Consider the following 12,465-nt stretch of genomic DNA (forward strand, 5'->3'; position numbering starts at 1 on the left):
TCTGTGATTATGTTGATGAGAGCTACTCACTGGAACTGCCTTCCTAAGAGTTCTTTCAACTATGCGAACTTGTGCATTTTTACATTCTAAATTTACTGTCCGGGAGATGGGTGCTTAGTATATAATACTGCAGATGCCAGGCTGCATCTCAATCAGTGACCAGACTCAGGGAGAACTCATGGATACTTTAAAATTAAGAAGTCATGAAGAATAGAAGTTACTAATTGAATTTTAATTTTTGGAAGTCTTTGAACTGTCATATAAAAATGTGGGGTTTTCATAATGGCTGAAGAAGTTTCATTAATCAACAATAAATGCATACAGTAATAGGAATGAACTTTATGAAGCTGCCACTCAAACAGATGATATTCCAACATTTTACACACTGTACTTATGATTGTTCTTTGTTTTTGTTAAATACTTCTTATTTTCTGTGTTTGACTGCTTTGTCTACATGTATGATAAGTACATAACATGCATGTAGTGCCTGAGCACACCAGAGGAGGGTGTCATGTCCCATGGGACTGGAGTTACAATTGTTAGTCACCATGTGGGTGCTGGGAACTGAACTCTGATCTTCTCCAAGAACAGCAAGTGCTCTTAATTGCTGAGCCATCTGTCCATCCCCAGTGTAGTTCCTAAAACAAGTCACTTTCCTCTTTTGTCTCCTTTCTACCTACTCAGTGGCTTCCATGTATTTTTTTTCCATTGACTATTTTTTTAAAATCACATTTCCATGTATCCAAAAACACAATACAGAATTACTTCTTGTCTTTTGAATGTTTGCATACTGCTGCCCTACTTTACATATCCTTTCGCAATTTGCCAGTTGTGCCTTCTAATAATAGTAATACATGTAATCGGGACAATTCTAACTCTAATAATAAAAATGTAATCAGGACAATTGAGCCTTTGATGGAAGACGGAAGGAAATCCTTCTCTCAGGTGTGTGGTGTTGCTGTAGAAGCTCGCCTCCGTGTTCCAGTTCATCACTCTTCACTGTGCTCTTGACACTCCTCTTTGTTTTATGTTTATCAATTTGGCTCATGGTTATAAATGTATTTAAGCAATAACTATAAAAGTCTTTGACCCTGGAGCCTGCACCTTTGCCTTGTTGATGGATTGTTATAAAGTTGTTCTGAGGAAAAAGAAAGTCATAAAATCATAGCAGAAAATGCAAAGCAAAATCTTTGTGTGTGTGTGTGTGTGTGTGTGTGTGTGTGTGTGTGTGTGTGTGTGTGTGTTTTCTTGGTTTTTCTTTAGTCATAGACTTTTTCTAGACTACTCAGAGTACTATTCTCATACCCTAACATGGCTATGCTCTTTCAGGGAGACACTTGGAAGCCCCAGCACCGCAGAAATGATTTCTCATAATAGTGACAAATTAAACTACTTACTACTGGACCACATGTTTTCACACTTAAGTGAATTGAACTGTTTCAAACTAAATATGATTCTAAGTTGTTTAAGTATTCCAAAGTACATCATGCATGCAGGGAAAATTGGGGGAAGAAGGTTACTGAGTTGTTTTGGAATGAGCAAATAAGGCATACCGTACTGACATTTAGATCTATATCTTATAACTATGCACCTTGATTGTGGGGTTTTTTTTTTTCCTTCATCTCATTTGCTGAACTCTGCTTTGAAACTCCTGAGCAGCAGTGTGATTCTCGGGAAGTATAAGTCAGATTGCAATCAAAAAGAGAACTGTGTGCATTGCTGTTTTTCTAGAATTTTTCCAGAAAATAATCTCTTCACAATTTATTTCATGGGCCAAGTAAGAAGGGCGTGGTTGAAATGAGACTGAGCTTCATAGAGGAAGTGCAGTGTTTAATTCTGTGAAAAATGGTATCAAAAGTGGTTTATAGGTGTGTTTGCAGTTGATTTATGTGTCTGTTTGATGGGCATCACTCCATGATATTCTGGTCCTTCTACATCTGGGACCACTGCGCATTATCAATGACTATCTAAATTTTAGATAGAGGTAGCCCTGAAGGGAAATATTTTATTTCCTCTACCCTATTACCTAATACCTACATAGACAGCATTCCATTTACATAGATTTCTATTACTACAGTTTTCTTGGACTTCTACATAGAACAGAGAAAAGGATTGAATAGGAATTGTTTGAAAGACTCTGGTGGGTTGAGAACCCACCTTAATGAATAATCTTGACGTAGGAGTAGCAAAAGATCCAAAGGAAGTCTCACATCTCCCCAACATCACTGCTCTGGTCCCAGGAAAACCAAAGAAGATTAAGTGAAATCCTACACTGGTGTATTTTGTAGACTCTACGTGAACAGCTAAAGAGGCTTGAAGACTTGGAGCTGACTTTAGAGTGTGGTTGTTGGAGAACATGAAGGTATCCTCAGAGCCATGGGTTATAAGACCCTGTGGTGAGGCAGTCCAAGTGGCAATAGAATTATTTCAGGCACAACAGAAGTCACCTTGCATCACAGAATATTAGAGCACGAACCATAAAGTCCTTAGTAAGAACACACTCATGTGGAATATTCTGTGCTATAAGGACTGAAAGTAAATATCAAGTGGCCCATCAAATGTGGCTGGCAAAGAAGATAATAGCGATAGGAGAATCAGGCAGAGACTGGGATTCAAATAATCATGTCAAAGGCACTAGCTGGCGTAGAGGAAAAACTAGACACCTTGTCCACCAGTGCCACCATGTAACGGAGAGAGTGTTTGCAGGAAAGCATTCTATGCAAATAAGTACTCATTCTGTTAAGTACAGCACAACTGAGCTTCTGACCTATCTCCAGCTGTGATCCACTTCATATCTTAATAAAGAGTTTCTGATCTACCATGTGTCACTTTCTAGTATCTTGTTCTAAGACAAAAGAACCAAGAAATCTCAGGTGGTGGCCACGAAATTCCCATGTCTACCTATGCAACTTCATTTATGGCCTCCAATTATCACTGGGAGTTTTACATTTTGTAACTTGTTTATATTAAATTTGTCCAGAAAGAGTAAGTTATATTGCATTCTAGTATGTTCTTGTTTAGTTCATAGTTGGATTAGGACAAAAGTGAGGAAGTATGGACACACAAGTCCTCACTACACACAGATGCGCGCGCGCGCACGCACACACACACACACACACACACACACACACAGCTGGATTTTAAGTAGATTTCTTCAACTTTTTCTGAACATGGACTTTAAGTACCTTGCCAATTATGGGAGAGGCAAATATATTCATCCCTAGCTCCAAGGACTACTTCATCAAGTATAGAGGCATTATATAATATTTGACAAATTAAAAGAATTTCTATTATGCCTCAGATACGAATTCCATCATGAAAGTGACTAAAATAAGCTCACAAGCCACCCTGTCCTTAGACAAGTTGAGGTTCAATGAGTACCCACCATGACTTGAGAGAGGAACTAGGAAATATTCCACCATGTATAGAAAGGCTTGCCTAATTAAGCACAGAGGAAGGACAGTGAAGATCATACAGGTACTGAGCTGGTCCATGATACTTAGAATGATGCAAATAGAAGTAGTAAAATTTCTTCCTCCAGGGATGCTCTTGAATTTAGGTTTTTGTATCCATCTGCTTATAAACACCACCATTCAGTAAGTTAAGGCGCTGTTTATGCTGCAGTCTCTTCTCCTTTTCTGCCTAGGTTTTAGACCTCATCCCTTCTTTCTAGCATCTTCATCACATCTATCTCTCTAGCACTGAGAGTATCATTTCATAATCAGAGTTGTTGGTTTGCTTTTATTTTTCCCATGGCATTTGTATTAATGTTGGCTGATTGAATGAAGAGTCAAATGAAACTGGATAGTTTTATGGTTATCTAAATAACTCCCAAAGGTGTAATTTATGAATTACTTTAGAGTGTCATTCTTCTGAAACCCTTATATAAATGAGAACTTGGGACTCTTCATTTGGAAAACAAAATGATCTTTCCAGAATTTTCTGAGAAGTTACATGCAAGCAACCCCCATGTAGTGCTGTTATTTTCTCCCATGGCTCATTCCTAGATCAGCTCAGACCACAACAGTCCGTTAGGAACAGAAGAATCACAGTGATGTAACCTCATGTGACATCTGCAGAACATGAGCTATCCTGAGCCCTGACTTCCCATGACCTATTTCACCTCTGGAGGAGAAAGCGATGTGCTTCTCCCTTCTAGGTGTCACAGGCTTTGCTTTCTCAGCTGAGTAGCTTGTCTGGATTCTAGGGCACTCGAGGCAAGCATCTTGTTTATTTATTTACTCCATAGAAACTGGAGTCAGCCAAAGGGGGCTCCTAAGGAATGGGGTACACAGCCAGTTTGCCTGTCACTTTGGACAATTCTGGTAGTTACTCTTATAAGGGTACTTTCCTAGAGACCTGTAGATTTCTGCTGATTCTGGCAAGTTAGAAAAGCTTGAAATGTGATGCAAAAGACTTTCTTGTACTCAAATGAATGAAGCCTGGGGACAGTTGCTCAAGCTTCCCAAATATCGACTTGAAAAATGTCTCATTTCTGCTATTTGTGTGGCCAAATGAATAGTCGCATTCACGTGCCTCCCTTACCCTGCAATCTGTTTGTCAAGAAAGAAGCCTGTTGTCTCCTAATTTCTTCTTTCCAGGTGACTGATATTAATTAGTTTGCGGCAGGTATGGTTTATCTCTGACTCAAACCAAAGCATATGAAAAGGCTTCCTCGCAGTGAGATTTTCCCCCCTCTTCTACGATGGATGAATGGGATGACGATACTTATCGGAGAGAACAGGTTTTAGTTGGCGCTTCCATTGGCAGTACTCTGAAATGCATTGTTAGACTATGGCTGAGCCAGCTAAAGAGTAGAAACAGCATGTTATATTGGGACTGCATTCGCTCCCTTCCAACACAAGATGCGAAGCCCTTGCCCAATGCTAGGCTTGCTCTGAGGGGAGATAGCACTGATGCTCTAAATAACTGCGAAGTTACTTCTCAATTACTGGCATTTCCTCAAGGATATTGTCAAGTTCACAAATGCAGCAGCATTGCATTAGAATTCATTTTAGTCCCCCAATACTTTAAAACCAATGTACTCTTTCCTAACTATTGCTCCCCTAAAATGATCATTTGAGGAGTAGAATTCATGTGAAGTAAACAATGAACTTCAAAAGTAGAAAAACTGACATTGTTAGGACTGTGATATGAATGACCTTAGGGTACTCATTTCTTTATATCTTGTAGCCCCAGTCAGTTTCTTCAGTAGATAAATGGGAAAATAAAGCCCATTTGGCAGTGGTGGATAGGACATTTCCTCTCACCATCTGTCAAGAAGAACCTGTCAGACGGTGTGCACACTCATTCTCTTCTCTCAGTGACCAGATGAGCAATGCCCTAATGAAAATGAAAAATTAAGGCCAAGTGAGACAGAAAAGAGGCAGGTTTCTCTCTCTTTGTTTGAGTTCCTATGCACTACTCTCCACACTGAGGCTCAAGGAAGCCAAAACAAAAGCAAATTCAGAGATGGTGTCTGGGGTTGAGAGGAGATGCTTTGGCTTCCAGCTCTGGCTGTAACCCTGCCCAGTGGCAGTCTGCTTGTGAATGTGTGTGTCACCTATGACATGTCTAGAGTGAGCAGACAGACGGCTCCCAATAGCATCTCAGGGGGCCAGAAAGACACGGCTGCCTGTTGCCCTTCTGTGTTCCCCTGATTGCTCTAGCTGCTACGTTCTATTCTCCTTCACTAGTCTCATTCTTTTCTCTACCTGAATCTCTTACGCTGAGTCCCTCGGTCCTTCCTGTCAGTTGTCTTTGTCTTTGTGCACCGTCTCCTTGAGATACTGCAGTGACTCCAGTCAATGACTGACTCCCCCGAGACCACGGAGGTGACTTCCAAATCTCTTTGTTCCATGAAAATCACCTTTCTGAGCGTTAGAATCATAGGGACCTGATGACTGGAGATCTCCTTTTGAATGTCTCCCTCAAGGCACATTAGATCCCAAACTGAACACATCACACTTTAATTCTTCTTTTCAGAGTTTGCCAAACAAATTGCAGTAAGAAAAATATTAGGAGTCATGATAAATTCCCCCAGACTTTCATACCCAGGGAAGATTAATTGCCAAACCTTGTTGATTTTGCTTTTCGAAGAACACAAATTAATTCTCTCTTATTGTTGTAATTTCCATGATTACAAATATCAGTATATCTTTCAAACCAAAATATTGCTTACAAAGCTCCACTTTTATCCTCCCCACCCTTATTGAAGCTTATTTAGAGTCTGTGGTAGGTTTCTTCTAGTGAATAGCTCCATGCCACATCCAGGGTATTTTCACTGTGACTTCAGTCTCAGTATCCTCAAATGCTACAGTTCTACACTCATTGCAGTTTTGCAGATTATGGAATTGACACTACTCACGTTTACAAAGCTTGGCAGAGTTGCTCCTTCAGCTTCGGATGGCTTCTCTATTTCAACCGAAGGGAAGGATGTATGTTTCTGGATGGAGAAAGGGTCAAGTCTCTTGAGTAAGACTTACCTATAATATAATATTTGATCTAGGTGTTATAATCCCTGGAATATGAATTTTATAATGTAAATAATAATATTTTATGAATAGTGTGGTCTAAAGACTAAAGATGACATATTTAGAACAATACATGACACAGCTTCTTTGTGCCCCATCCTCAAGCAAACTTTTAATGTCCAGGTTGTTTTCCTTTGTGGTGACACAGTTGTTTAGTATTTGTCATTGTGTCTGACACAGCAAAACTGCAATAGAGTAGATGGTTCAATCAAGATTCAGTTCAGATGCCACTTCTTGGAATCTTTGTTTAAGCCCGAGTCTTCCCTCAGTATTACATATTGCTCTAAAATAATAGGCTCTTCTTTGTGCCCCAGGAATAGTTTCTCCTTCTTTAGACACTTGGGTGACTGGAGGTCAAGGGTGGCATCAATTGCACTGAGGAACTTCCACCCCTTTTCCATCTTCACACAGTACTGCTCAAGAAGCCTTGAGTGACTTCGGAATAGATGAATTCTTCTTTCTCCCGTGGTTTTCTCTCTTCTTTTTCTTCTTACTGTGCTCCGTTTGCTTTCTAAGAACCAAGTAGAAAGGCTGGATCATCATGTGAGAGAGCTTGCCATTCTTACAGAGAATCAGAGTTGGTTCCCAGCACCCCTGTCAGGTACCTTGCTACCTCCCGTAACTCCAGCTGCAAAGGATCCAATGTCTTCTTCTGACCTACACAGGTGCACATTCACAGACACACAGACACAGACACACACACACAGATGGGGGTAGGGATGGGAGAGAAACCAGAGGGCGTGGGCCTCGGAACCACTGCTGTTGCCAGACTAGACACTACAGTCAGTACCCTGGTCCTCTGATGAAATTAATGTTGATGGTGGCCCCTGAGGAGGGGAGACTTTTCCATCAAAATGGCTTCTAACAGCTTTCCCTGTGCAAGGGCATGAAAATGACAAAAAGGAGCTGCTGAGGAACTCTGCAGACCCCCACCTCAAGGCCATCTGCAAAGCTAGGGTGTAAGTGAGAGTTCCTCATGGGACTATGCCCAGGGAAAGTACCAGTGAGAATCCAGGAGGATTGTATGTTTCTCCATAAGCCCCGGTGAGAGCAGTTGAAAGATGACCTGCAATAGACCTCCTCACCCTGTTCCTTGGCCATGGCCTCCAAACCACCTTGCAGTCGAGGCAACAAGCCCAGCTGACCCTGATATGCATCAGAATGAAGGGTTTGTGTGCAAATCAGGGGGGGAAAATCCCTTCAGCACCTACAGGAACTGTGCCAGGGAGTTAACATTTGCAAGCCTGAGCTCAGTGCCAGGTCGTTGTTTGAAAAGGAGCAGGTCTCGAAGCAAATGCCAGGGAAGAAGTGAGGACAAGGACTCCAGGAATTATAAGTTCAATTAAAAAAAAATGTTCCAGACACCTGATAGCTTTCTTCCTTGTCAAAAGGGAAAAAGCAAGCGAGGCAAACAGGGCACTGAAGGGAGCATGCGTGGAAGCAGGTTGCTCACAGTTTCCAGGGGAATTGAGAGGGCAGGTGCTACAAGGTTATTGGAGTCAGTGTCAAATGTGAGAACAAAGTGTCAGTGACATGAGCTGAAAAGTGACTAAGCATTGGAGGCCCGGAGTAGCTAAGAGCCGGATCCTACTGCCAAATGAAGCAGTTGTCTCAACTTATTTGAATACTTCTGAAGAGGTGCTGAAAACCTAACAGGAGCGATGGAGGCTCTTCTCCGCAAGCCTGTCCCGAGGTGGAGGGATGACACTGCCTTTACTGCAGTACCGTGAGGCTGGAATACATCACTCTCCTATGTCAGTCAGACTTGATTTTTTTTTTTTTTTTTTTTTTTTTTTTTTGCGTTTTAGAGCGACAGTCTTAGAGACCTTATTGCATAAGGGGTGGTTTCCTATTTACAGTTTAGGGCTCCCATCTCCCCTCAAGGGCTGCCTGGGGGCTTCAGGACCACAGCAGGCAAGCTTCTGATCAATCTAGAGCACCTCTCTTCTTTGCCTTTTCGGGTTCTCATTTGATCTTCATTGCTTGTGTCTATTAAGATCCTGAAGTGCTGAGGTCTGTAAGAACGGTGAAGAGAGCCGAGCAAACTGTGCCCGAAGAGGAGCCGAGTACACACTCTGTGTGCACATGCTTGCAGATCAGCCGACCCCTGTTCCTCCCGCTCTCTTATCACTTTGCCCTCTCCTTGGCATCTCTTTCTTTTTGCCTTATTAAGAAGGAGGTTTGAAAGGGAAAACAGGATTCTTCAGGACTTGTGAGATGACTCAGAGGGCAAAGGTTTCTACTGCCAAACCTGATGACCTAAGTTCAGAAACCCATATGGTGGGAGGAGAGAAGTGCTAGCGCAGGCTGGCCTGTCCTCTCCACATGCCCTCACCTCAGAAAATAAGCAATAATATAAATTTAAATTTAAATGTAATGGAAACTTTTTTTAAGGAAGAAGATTGCATTTAGAGGAACAATTGATAATGGCAACAACCCATGGTTTACTAAGTGATTCCTTCTCCTCCAACTCCACAGCAGGTATTTTCATGATCTCAGTCACACTTTCCTGCAACTTGGAATAAGATGGGCAAATAGACTCATTTACAAACGAGAAGATTGAGCTAAACATGAAGTAAGTCACTTGGCCCTGTCAGTAAAAGCACTGGTAGAGGATCCCAGACTCAGCATTGCTATGCTGCACATTTCTCTCCTGCAACACATGCAAGCCTTTGTGCACTTACCTGCTGGTAAGCTCCAGGTTAGTGGTAAAAGCCTGGTACACAAAACAAGGTAGACGGGATCTGAGAAATGACACGGAAATTGACCTGTGACCTTCACATTTAGGTATACAAGTATATACGTACCCACATACATATGCCTGCATACACTTGAACACACACACGTATACATGATGTGTACACACACACACATGAGATTGGTAGGAGTTTTTTTTTAATTTTTAAGTAGCTAGCTCATTGACTCCCTAGTCTGAGTAGGTGTCATACTTTTCACATACATACTGGCCCCTCCTGGTCCTTTCTTGCTCATAAAAGCCCTAGTGAAAAACCAAGTGTGGAGATCCAACCTTCTAGTTAGGAGTGACCTTCCTGCTCTGTTACATTTTCTTTTCTTGAGTGCCGACTACACTAAGCTCCATTCTAAGAGCCAGTGGGAACAACTCCAGTCCCTGGGAGGAATTTTCCTTCTCTGTTCCTGTCTCATTGGACAATTTCATACCTTGTTGACCACTTAAAAAGAAATCTTTGAAAAGATCAAGTAGGTGGCTGGGGAGGAAAGGGATTAAGGAATAGAAAAGGGGGATATTCATTTCAAACTGTTCATTTAGAATAACTAGTTTCAATCAATGACAATTTTAGGATATTAAATGCATTCTGGAGTAACCTGTCACACAGAGAAGGAAAAGGTGCTATTACTGATATTCTCCAAGGCTTTTCTAATAAGATCAGGGTCAGTGATGGGAAATAAGCTTGAAGATGAATAGGATGTCAGAATGCAATTGAGTTCCAAGGAGTTATTGAAAGTTCCCAGTAAATACACTGCGAACTAGTTTGTTCCAAGATGACGGTCAAGGATGACTTTGTTGAAACTGGTCCAGGGAAGAGATACCCTTTCACCACTCAAAATAGTAGGCTGTTTAAGCTGTGGAAAACAGCCCTAGGTATTTTCCTTTTAATGAAAGCAGAGGAGGATCACAGGAACCCTCTCCTCTTCTGGTTCTACACACACACACACACACACACACACACACACACACACACACACACAATCAGTATAGCTCTAGAGACTGTCCACAACACAACTCATGGCACATTCTAGTTCATTTTTTTCTGTCTGGTTCCTTTGGCCAAATATGTAACTTCTTCTAAACCCCAGTTTCCAATGCCAAGGACTGAGTGTTAGTCTTCTGGGTAATCACAATAGCACTGACTGATGAAGGGATTGTGTCTGTGGAGACAATGCCATGTTGCATGCTCTCCAGCTCATTTGCTGCTCACCAACTCATGGACAAAGAATGTCACAGCCATTGGTAGCTTATCAAAGAACAAAGTATGCAGGTCAAACATTACTAGAGGTGATGTTTTATAAGTATCATAGTTTTCCTTCTAAAAACACAAGTAATATGTAAATTTTGTGCTGATCGTCTCTGATGGAAGGTGTGTCCATTATTTCATATGTAGCAGATTTTAGAAGTGCAGCACTGACACAATCAACAGCTATCGAACAGGATTTATTAGGTTTGTTTACACAGTACCCACTGAGTGCGCCAACAATTGCTGTCTTCACACCCAAAATATAAGAAACCCATCATGCCTCAATCTGCAAGGCTGGATACCTAAGCCGTCTTAATCATTGCTTGTAGACCTTGAGGATTCATGGAGAGTGACTGGTATTCAGTCCACATTGAAAGGCTGAAGAAGATGGGTTTTGATGTCAGTGAAGAATGCAGTAGAAATAGCAGCAGCAGAGCAGCTAGACTCATAAACAAGGGGTGGAGATGGACAGGTAAAAAGTAACAGATTGTCCTTGAATGCTGGCATCTGGGGCACCACTGCCCAGATGGGCATTATAGAGGAGGGACTTTTCTCCCATTTAATTCTTCCAGGAAATAGATAAACCCAGAGTTATGCCTTTTAGTTGAACCTAGATTCAGTAAAATTGACAACAAAATTCAGCCATCCCAGCTTCTTCTTCAATAGACACAGAGTAGCTTCTTCAGCAGTCGCCAAGTCCTCTCAAGGCACTGGATGCCAAGGTCCATGAGTCAGCTTCCTGTTATTCTAATGAAACAACGGAAGTGATTAGCATATAAAGAAAAGGTTTCTGTTGGCTGCAAGCATCTGGAAGCTTTGGTTTAGGAGCAGTCAGTGCCAATGCTTTGGGTACCCACAGTGAGTTGTGGACCTGTGGCTGCTTTCTGCCTGCTCACCTCCATGACTCAGGAAGCATTAAAAAAAAAAAAAAAGAAAGAAAAGGGTCACAGTCGCCTTTGAGGGCATGTCTTCTATGACTTAACTTTCAACCAGGTCTCACACCCTATACTTTCTACCATCTGACTGTAGTGTCACCTTGGATATTAAATCTTTAATATAAGGAATTGAGGGATATACCATTAGCATCCAAAGTATAACAAGTGGAGCTATGATTAAATGCCTGTGTTCTTCATGAGGAAGTTCATTTAAACTAGTATTTAAGAGGTGCAATACTATTGAACTGGCATGAGCTTTTAATTATTTATCATTATCATCATTATTATCGTTATCATCATCATCATCATCATCATCATCATCAGTTGTTATATGTATGTGTGTATATTCCTGTGTGAATGCATGTGTAACTACTTAATATGCAGGCAGCTGCGGAGGCCAGAAGAGGGTACCAGATCACCAAGAACTAAAGTTACAGATATTACTGAGCCACCATGTAGTTGCTGAGAACCAACCCAGGTTCTCTCCAAGAGCAGTAGGCACACTTTATCACTGAGCTATTGTTCCAGCCCTATGACAAAGGTTCAAGTCATTGTTTTATAAGAACCTTCATAAGAGCCTAATGAATCAAGAGATGCCACAATTAGTCCCTCCATGAAGGTAACATCTTATGATTAGATCATCTCTTCAGCATTCTTTCACTTCAAAGATTAGGGACTAAGCTTCTAGGACATGATACATTGGGAGACAAGCCATATCCAATCCATATCCAAACTACAGAAAATACCCATTAAACAGTTGTGTGGTAGGGTACTTTTTATGCAGTAATGATTCTTTTTTTTTTTTTTTTTACTTTTTTTTCTCCTTTATTAATTTATTCTTGTTACATCTCAATGGTTATCCCATCCCTTGTATCCTCCCATTCTTCCCTCCCTCCCATTTTCCCCTTATTCCCCTCCCCTGTGACTGTTCCTGAGGGGGATTACCTCCCCCTGTATATGTTCATAGGGTATCAAGTCTCTTCTTGGTAACCTGCTGTCCTT

The 12,465-nt window shown here is 41.4% G+C and overlaps 1 long non-coding RNA gene across 1 annotated transcript in view; it reads right to left on the bottom strand.

Annotated features, from left to right (window-relative positions):
- Positions 1–10,706: 10,706 nt before the first annotated feature.
- LOC311606896 overlaps positions 10,707–12,465 on the bottom strand; it is a 225,454-nt gene continuing 223,695 nt past the window's right edge. Inside the window, exon 2 of the long non-coding RNA XR_014782455.1 lies at positions 10,707–11,275. This is a non-coding gene — a long non-coding RNA (uncharacterized lncRNA). The remainder of the gene's footprint in view (positions 11,276–12,465) is intronic.

Source organism: Acomys minous (genome assembly GCF_964271855.1).
Source record: "Acomys minous genome assembly, chromosome: 10".
NCBI classification, from domain to species: domain Eukaryota; kingdom Metazoa; phylum Chordata; class Mammalia; order Rodentia; family Muridae; genus Acomys; species Acomys minous.